At 43.0% G+C, this 7,833-nt stretch overlaps 1 protein-coding gene across 2 annotated transcripts in view; it reads right to left on the reverse strand.

Annotated features, from left to right (window-relative positions):
* slc23a2 (solute carrier family 23 member 2) overlaps nucleotides 1-7,819 on the reverse strand; it is a 30,985-nt gene extending 23,166 nt beyond the window's left edge. The window contains exon 1 of one of the 2 annotated variants that reach the window (XM_053624206.1): nucleotides 7,678-7,819. The gene's annotated coding sequence lies outside the window, so the exon portion shown is untranslated. Of the gene's footprint in view, nucleotides 1-7,639 lie in introns of both variants that reach the window. The other variant, XM_053624207.1, reaches the window with a different exon arrangement.
* Between the last annotated feature and the right edge of the window lie 14 nt (nucleotides 7,820-7,833).

Here is a 7,833-nt window from a genome sequence, read left to right on the forward strand (position 1 = left end):
ACTCACAGTGAAGTGGAAAAAACGAACCAAATAAGGCTGTTCGTCTAAACAGAAAGCGTCAAACCCAGCTTAGTCTGAAAAAAGTTTCCCCTCTGGAATATTTTATTTACAAACAAGGAAGTACATTTCCACCAGACAGGAGAGCACATGATGAAACCCAGAAAACAAACTACTTCCAGTAATCTGAGGCAGCAGAAATGTCGTGAAATGCCAGAACTGGCTGGATGACATAACAGTGTCCACACACACACACACACACACACACACACACACACGAAACAAGGAGGACAGGAACACTTCGAGAATGTTTCCACTATTAGTGTATTAAAGTATTAAATACAGTGTAAAATCAGCTCATAATCATGCTATAATTATTTTATTATTATAATAATCAACATAATCTCATAATGGGAAATCTCAACTATATGGTCATTTGGATCGTACAACTAAAAATGCAAATAAACAATCATTTTTAAATCCAAAACCTACTAATAATACCGCTTCAACTAAACACCTTCATAAACTTTCCTTTTAATAGAAACAGATCCACATTAAGATGAACTGAAGCTAAAATTCATTACAGACACTAAACGATGCATCCATTTCTATAGAAAACTCTAAACGTATAATAAAAAGACGATACGCACGCCGCCTTTATTCCATCACGCAAGTGGTTCCCGTTTCTCGAGAAAGTAAATACCCTGTTACACAATCGTTCGCCCTCGTGTGACCCGACCGTGCACGGGACGATCCAAACCACACGCAAAATGAAAACGAAACAATCTCCCTTGAGAACGCACGTGATGATAATTGATTTAATTACAGAGCCGTTGTCTGACCGAGTAATCGTTCTTGACTCGCGTCCAGCTTCAACAGTCACCTAACGGCGGAGCTCGCATTCTTCTCTTCGCCCCGCTGCCGCGTTTAATTAAAACCCTCTCCGCAGTGGGCCCTGCGGATAAAAGTGTCAAAGAAGGAGAAGAAGAAGAGAGAAACGGGGGATCGGTGTGCATCACAGCAGGGGGCGGAGCCACTCATTTCAACGAAACGTCTGGGAATGACCTTTCGGGCGAGCGAGAAGAACCTCGAAGGGAAGTTTCACACTAGGCTCGAGAGCAGTAACGGAATCTTTTTGGGTTTCGTACAAAATGTAACATCATCTACGTGACGGCCATTTTTTTTTTTTTTTTTGTGTAGACACACACACGACGAACTCGTGTTAACACACCCGGTGTTACGCGTGTAAATCACACGTCCATCGAGACCTCGCGACAGCTTCCCGATCCCGCCATGAGAACGATTTCGATACGTTCTTCTTCCGTCAGAGGCGCTCTTAAAGTCTGTCTGGGGAAAAAAAATAGAATATAAACTAAAAGAAGAAGTTAATAGTTCAAATCTATCGCTAAAATCCACTAAGCCGGGCGGTACCTACCTGCCGATAACCGATTAACCAACCGATCGTTTATAAAATGGATACTGAATGAAAACACAACACTCAAAGTATAAAAATATTGCTGAACTTTAGTACAAAAATAAACAGTTCTGACTGCACCGTGAAAATCTACTGCACTCTTTCAAATGAAATAAATATATGCAATATTACTATACATTAACTACTAATAAATATTAAAGTATATAAAAAGATACACATCTAAACTGAACCAAACAGTAACACTCCAAATAACAGATAAAAATAGACACGTCCATAATGAATAAAAACAAAAAACACTTCGAATAACACGACAAAATTAGTCAGCGATGGTTTTTATTTCACCTCTAGGGGCCGCTCTTGTACCGTATAATAATGACAGAGGACGCTTCTCAGCTGCTCCAGGGGAGAAAAAAAACCGCTTTGTAAACAGTCGGAGGTAAAGCCGGAACTCCTCTTCTTCAAATGTGGGTCATAATCTGAGGAATAATACCGCGAATAAAGCAGGCTCGGTGCGCCGTACAGGAATCTCCTCAGGCACGCAGGTTCATATTCCACTGCACGAGGACACGAGCGGGATCGTAAATCCCGGAACAAAACGCTCCGGATGAATAAAAAGGTTCTTTTTACACATCTTTAGTTCCGTTTAATGCTCTATTCAACGCTTTCTCTTATTTACTTTTTTTGCCTCTCGAAAAGCGAATCGTGCCACGTTACCAAGCAACCGCAAAGAAAACACAAACTCCTCTGTCGGAAAACTTAAAGCTGCAGCGTCACCTCCGACCGTTACAAAGCGCCGACGCTGGAGACTCCTTCCATAAACGACCCTTTGCGGAAAAAACTTTTCCGCACTAACGACTACGCGCCGTTTTAACCTGCTCACGTGGAACGTCTGCTGTACAAGTCCCCGTGAACGAGCCGTTACTATAGAAACGGTAACGTATTCGAAAGAGCGAATCAATTAGTGAATAAATAAATAAACCTGCGAGTGTCAGAGCTGCAGTTATAGAAAATTAATCAACATTTCCAGGATGTGCAATATGGATCACGATATAATGTAAGGATGTGAAAATATAATGCAACAACACGAAGTTTGTTTAATTCTACCAAAAAAAAAAAAAAAAAAAAAAAAAAAAAAGGGTTTGCAAAAATTTTTTCATTTTTTAAAAACTATTTTAAAAGACTCAGTCCAAAAGAATTTGAATCTAATCAGAGATTTCCAATCAGTTTGATGGCAAAAAACAAAAAAAATATTATTTTTTTAAAAACTTTATTTTTGAAAATACTGATGATCTCAGAAAATTCAATTACAAGAATTTTTATTTATTTATTTATTTATTTATTTATTTTTATATATATATATATATATATATATATATATATATATATATATATATATATATCAACAAAGGCTGGGTGATGTGACAAAAAAACATCAGGTCACGTATCATGATGTAAAGGTTTGTGAAGAAACTTCCAGTAAAACAGTACTCGAGATCAGAAGAAATGCAGATTAATAACACTTCATGTAATAAACTGAAAATATACTTCTATTTTTTTTATATTTATAAAACAAAAGCATTGTTGGAGGAAAGAATCTAGACTGAAAATGAGGAAAAGATCCTTGTTTTTATTTTACTTTTTAAATCATGAGATCTCAGAGAAGTGACATCGATATGGCGAGAAACTTGATGACGCGGTCGACCCGATCCGACCCGGCCAGCCGTGAAGACCGGACGGGATAAAACAAGGACTGAATGACTCACACTCGTTCCTCAAAGATGAGATCACTCCTCATTCTGCTCTTGGATTAACCTATATCAATAAAGATCGCGTGTGTGTGTGTGTGTGTGTGTGTGTGTGTGTGTGTGTGTGTGTGTGTGTGTGTGTGTGTGCACGAAGGAACAATAAACATAAACGATTCATTATTAGACAATAATATGTGGTGGGCATGTCAGAGCATCAGAGTCTTTATATGCCTTAATAGCAGAGCACAACACACACACACACACACACAGGTGCATGCACAGATTATTTTAGATAATGGGTAATGAGGAGTGTCGACAGAGTCAGACAGACCGACCATGGGAACTCAGAAAATGTTCCAGAACTGGTCTGTAGGGCGGAGCTCAGTAGGTTTCCTCTTCTAGCTGATATTCCAAAAAAAAAAAAAAGAACCCCACAAGACTCTGGTTTCACCCGTCAGACAGAAAACTACCACCACCACCGCGCCTTTATACACAGAGCAGGACACCCGGAGGGTCCTCATTAACGTTAAAGATTACCAACAAAGAAAGCTCCTGTCTCAGTATGGACTCAGTGATCACAGTCTGGCGGCGGAGACGAGAAGACCCGAACCGAGACGACGGACCGTGGAGGACCGACTGCACTTCCTCGCCGAGTGCAGCAAATACACAGCCATTGGTAGGGCTGCACAATTAATCGGATATCGACCGCGATTACGATTTTGACCGCCCACGGTTACATGAACACGATCGACTGCGATATCGACGTTTAAAGTTCGTCCTCGGCTCATGGAAAACTCCGCTGCAGATCAAAATCACCCGCTTCCTAAACGTACAGCCAGTCACCATAGAGCGGCGCAGGGATGATGTCATTTTGTACGCCAAAACCCAGAGACGAGTTAGCGTTTTAGCGCTCGAGCTGCCAGCTTCGCTTCGAGGAAAACGGGTTAAAAAAAAACGCGCGAGCATACACGGTCGAATCGGCTCACGTGATCCAGAGCGATATTTCAGGAAATCCTGGAGACGTCTGCTTCGACATCGGATCTTCTCGGCAAAGCCGTGCGGCAGATATCGACGAACAAAGGAGGCCAGGTGCAGACCGAGGAGTATCGATTAGCGACTTAATCACACACACACACACACGCACACGCGCGCGCGCTGACTCATGACGAGCAACCGAGTCTCAGTGTCCCGAGGTTTAAAAATATTCGATAAGCTATGCTGCCTCCGTGACCTGTTAAACAGACTTCCTCTTTAGTTCACCACAAAGTCTGACATCATTCAAAATATCCCTTCGGCATGTACAGCGGAGAACGGAATCATTTTCTCAATTAAGATCTTAAATAAAAGCTAAAGCTACTAACAGGATTGTGTCTCGTTCACTGGGGGGAAGGAGAAACCCCCACGGTTTCACTGTAGGCAAACATCAAGGAGATGCAACTACATGAAGGACGCTTCGTCTGCTCGAAGGAGACACACACACACACACACACACACACACACACACACACACACACACACACACACACAGTGAGAGTATAGCTCCAGGGTGTAAAATCTCATTTAGCCGGAATGTATATAAAATCCTGTATGCCCTCAGTGACCCGGAGAACACTTTTAAGCAAAACACCTTCATCCATCATTTCCTCATAACCCCAGAACAGCTGACGGAAGTGTGCGAGAGGTGAAATAGAGTTCCTCAGGATCATAAAAACACGTAGCTCACTCTTACAGGACGTACCCCTTAGCGCAACCAAAAACACGAATAGGACGTTTCCTCGGGATGTAATATTTTGGATTGCAGACACAACTGCAGATCTAACCCAGCTGACGAGTTTTAAACAAAATCAATATACAAGGAAAGGAAAAAAACAAACAAAACAAAAACGACCTTTCAAGTTCCCGTTTCTGATTTTCCGAAAGCGTATTTTTCCACACGGGGACGATTTTTATCACTTGGGAAGGTTCCAGAACGAGAGGGCTTCTGCGAGGTGGAGTGGTCACGAAGTTCCCCTGTTCGTGTCTTTGTTCCTCGTGCGGTTTGGGTGATTATTAGATAGTGGAAAGTTTTTGCTTTTGTTCGTTTGTTCTCTCGGTGAAGCTGTGGTCAGTTGGAATCATGTTTTATTTGACTTGTTTTCTGAGATGATATTCAATACTTATCATCACATAAATGCAGTGCGATGCAATAGAATGTGACTGTACAAACAGTTCGAGTTTACTAAGAAAACACTTTCTCGCCTTTGGAGGCCACACCTCCTTCACTGGGACAGACACAGAGGCCACACCTCCTTCACTGGGACAGACACAGAGGCCACACCTCCTTCACTGGGACAGACAGAGGCCACGCCTCCTACATTGTCAGTGACATGCAGAGGCCACACATTCACTGAGAGAAATAGAGGCCACACATCCTTCACTGGGACCGATGTGTACAGAAGCCACGCCTCCTTCACTGGGACCAATGTGTACAGAGGCCACACCTCCTCCACTGGGACTGACGGGGACAGATGCCACATCTTCACCGGGACTAAGAGAAATAGAGGCCACACCTCCTTCACTGGGACTAAGAGGCCACACCTTCACTGGGACTGACTGGGACAGAGGCCACATCTTCACTGGGACTAAGAGAAATAGAGGCCACACCTCCTTCACTGGGACTAAGAGGCCACACCTTCACTGGGACTGACGGGGACAGAGGCCACACCTCCTCCACTGAGGGAAATAGAGGCCACACCTTCACTGAGAGAAATAAAGGCCACACCTCCTTCACTGGGACTAAGAGGCCACACCTCCTTCACTGGGACTAAGAGGTCACGCCTCCTTCACTGGGACCCACGAGTACAGAGGTCAGTTTTTAATCACTGAATCAGTGTCTAAATGATTCAAAATCAGTGAATCTTCTCTCACCCTTCACTGGGAAATGAAGCACTGTTTATGTTCTAGTTCCAGAGAACATGTACTACACATGTATATTTAGGAAAAAAAAAGTCTGAAGCATATGGTAGCAGCAGAAAGAAACTTCCTCACAGTGAATACTAGTTTCCCTCGAATTTCCCTTAAGTAAAATAATAACGGTCTTTCCTCAGAGTTGAGAACACAGGTCATAAACATGCGGTCTGACGATGCGTCACTTGTTTTGTCATGATGTGACATTTGGCAAGGATTCAATTCCGATCTCACTTTACAGATCATGAGCTCAACACGCCAGTCATCAAAACCAGAGTCACAAAAGCACTTCACGCCACCGCTCGGCCTTTCCCCCCAGACCACCCGAGCTCTCCGTGCGCGCCGTGTGAGCTGAAATGAGTCTCGAGGTACATCACATGAATTCTAGATTCTGATTGAGTCAATACTCAATGTGAATCATTCCCTTCATCCTGGTTCTGGATGTAAAACAAAAAAAAAAGTTTTATTTATTTATTTTGCATCCGACGTCAGACACAGATCGGACATCGTCGCGTAAGCGTAAACATCTCGGACCACGTTCGAATGAATGAGGCTCTCACTCTAAACTCTCGCATCCGTTCATTTTCCTGTTAACTCCGTAGCGACCGTCAGTGTAGCGTGAGGACAGGCTGGGCCGGGACATCATTTGGCTCTCAAATGACACACGTCATGGGAGTCATAGAGACCGGTCAGTGGAGCCTGGATGAAATAAACGGCTCTGTCGACCATTTAAAAAGAGAACGTGAGTTTTTACAAAAGGATACGGTCGAACCTGGTATAAACATCAACGTAAAATTAACACAAAACACAGAGGCGCTGATGAGGCAGTGAATCAGTGGAATCGCTCGTCCTGCCACGCTGACGCTACACGGAAAGAGCTGCTGTTTCCAGACAATACGTAAACACGAGAAACAGACAGGAACAGAAATCTCCAAAAAAAAATTTTTAACATGATGGAAAACTGCATTTTTTTCTGTAGTTTAATTCAAAAAGTGGAACTTTCGTATATCCTAGATTCATTACACATCGAGTGAAATATCTCAACCTTTATTTATTTAGATGATTACGGTTTACAGCTCACGTAAATCAAAAATCCGGCATCTCAAAACATTAGAATTAAAGGATTTATAATCCACGGATATGGGTCCCGCTTATGTAAACACTCCGAGGAAAATAAAATCCAAAATATTAAGATGCTACAGGCTGAAGATACACAGGAACCCGCCTGCCTTGTGTGAGATGATAAACCTGTTCAGAATGAATGAGAAACGGAGCGCGATAACGATAAGGTCGTGATGTAGTCTTAGCACCGTAACCGCGAGGAATATCGCGATAACGCGTGAGAGCTGATGTACCGTGTCGCCTTGACAACAGCATCCTATTGAACCATCATGACCATGCTAGTTGTATATACTTCTACGAGCCTTATAAGCGACAGGCCTTACCGCCTGATAAGCACCTCAGAGAGACAGTTTAATAGGCGTGCTTAATTATTAAGAACATTCAGAATAAAGACCTGTATGAGGTTTGAGAAGTTGTCCAGCGTGGCCTCACCTGTCCAAGGAGGAGAAGAGTGGATGGAAGTTTTCTCTCCTTCTCGCGGTGTTTCTCAATCAAACCTCGCCGACTGCTTCACCGCAGCACACACGCACGTGAACCCGGGCACAGCGGAGGATTTCCGGGTTCTGAATTCAACCGCAAAACGCCACA

Source organism: Ictalurus furcatus, chromosome 5, assembly GCF_023375685.1.
Source record: "Ictalurus furcatus strain D&B chromosome 5, Billie_1.0, whole genome shotgun sequence".
NCBI lineage: Eukaryota > Metazoa > Chordata > Actinopteri > Siluriformes > Ictaluridae > Ictalurus > Ictalurus furcatus.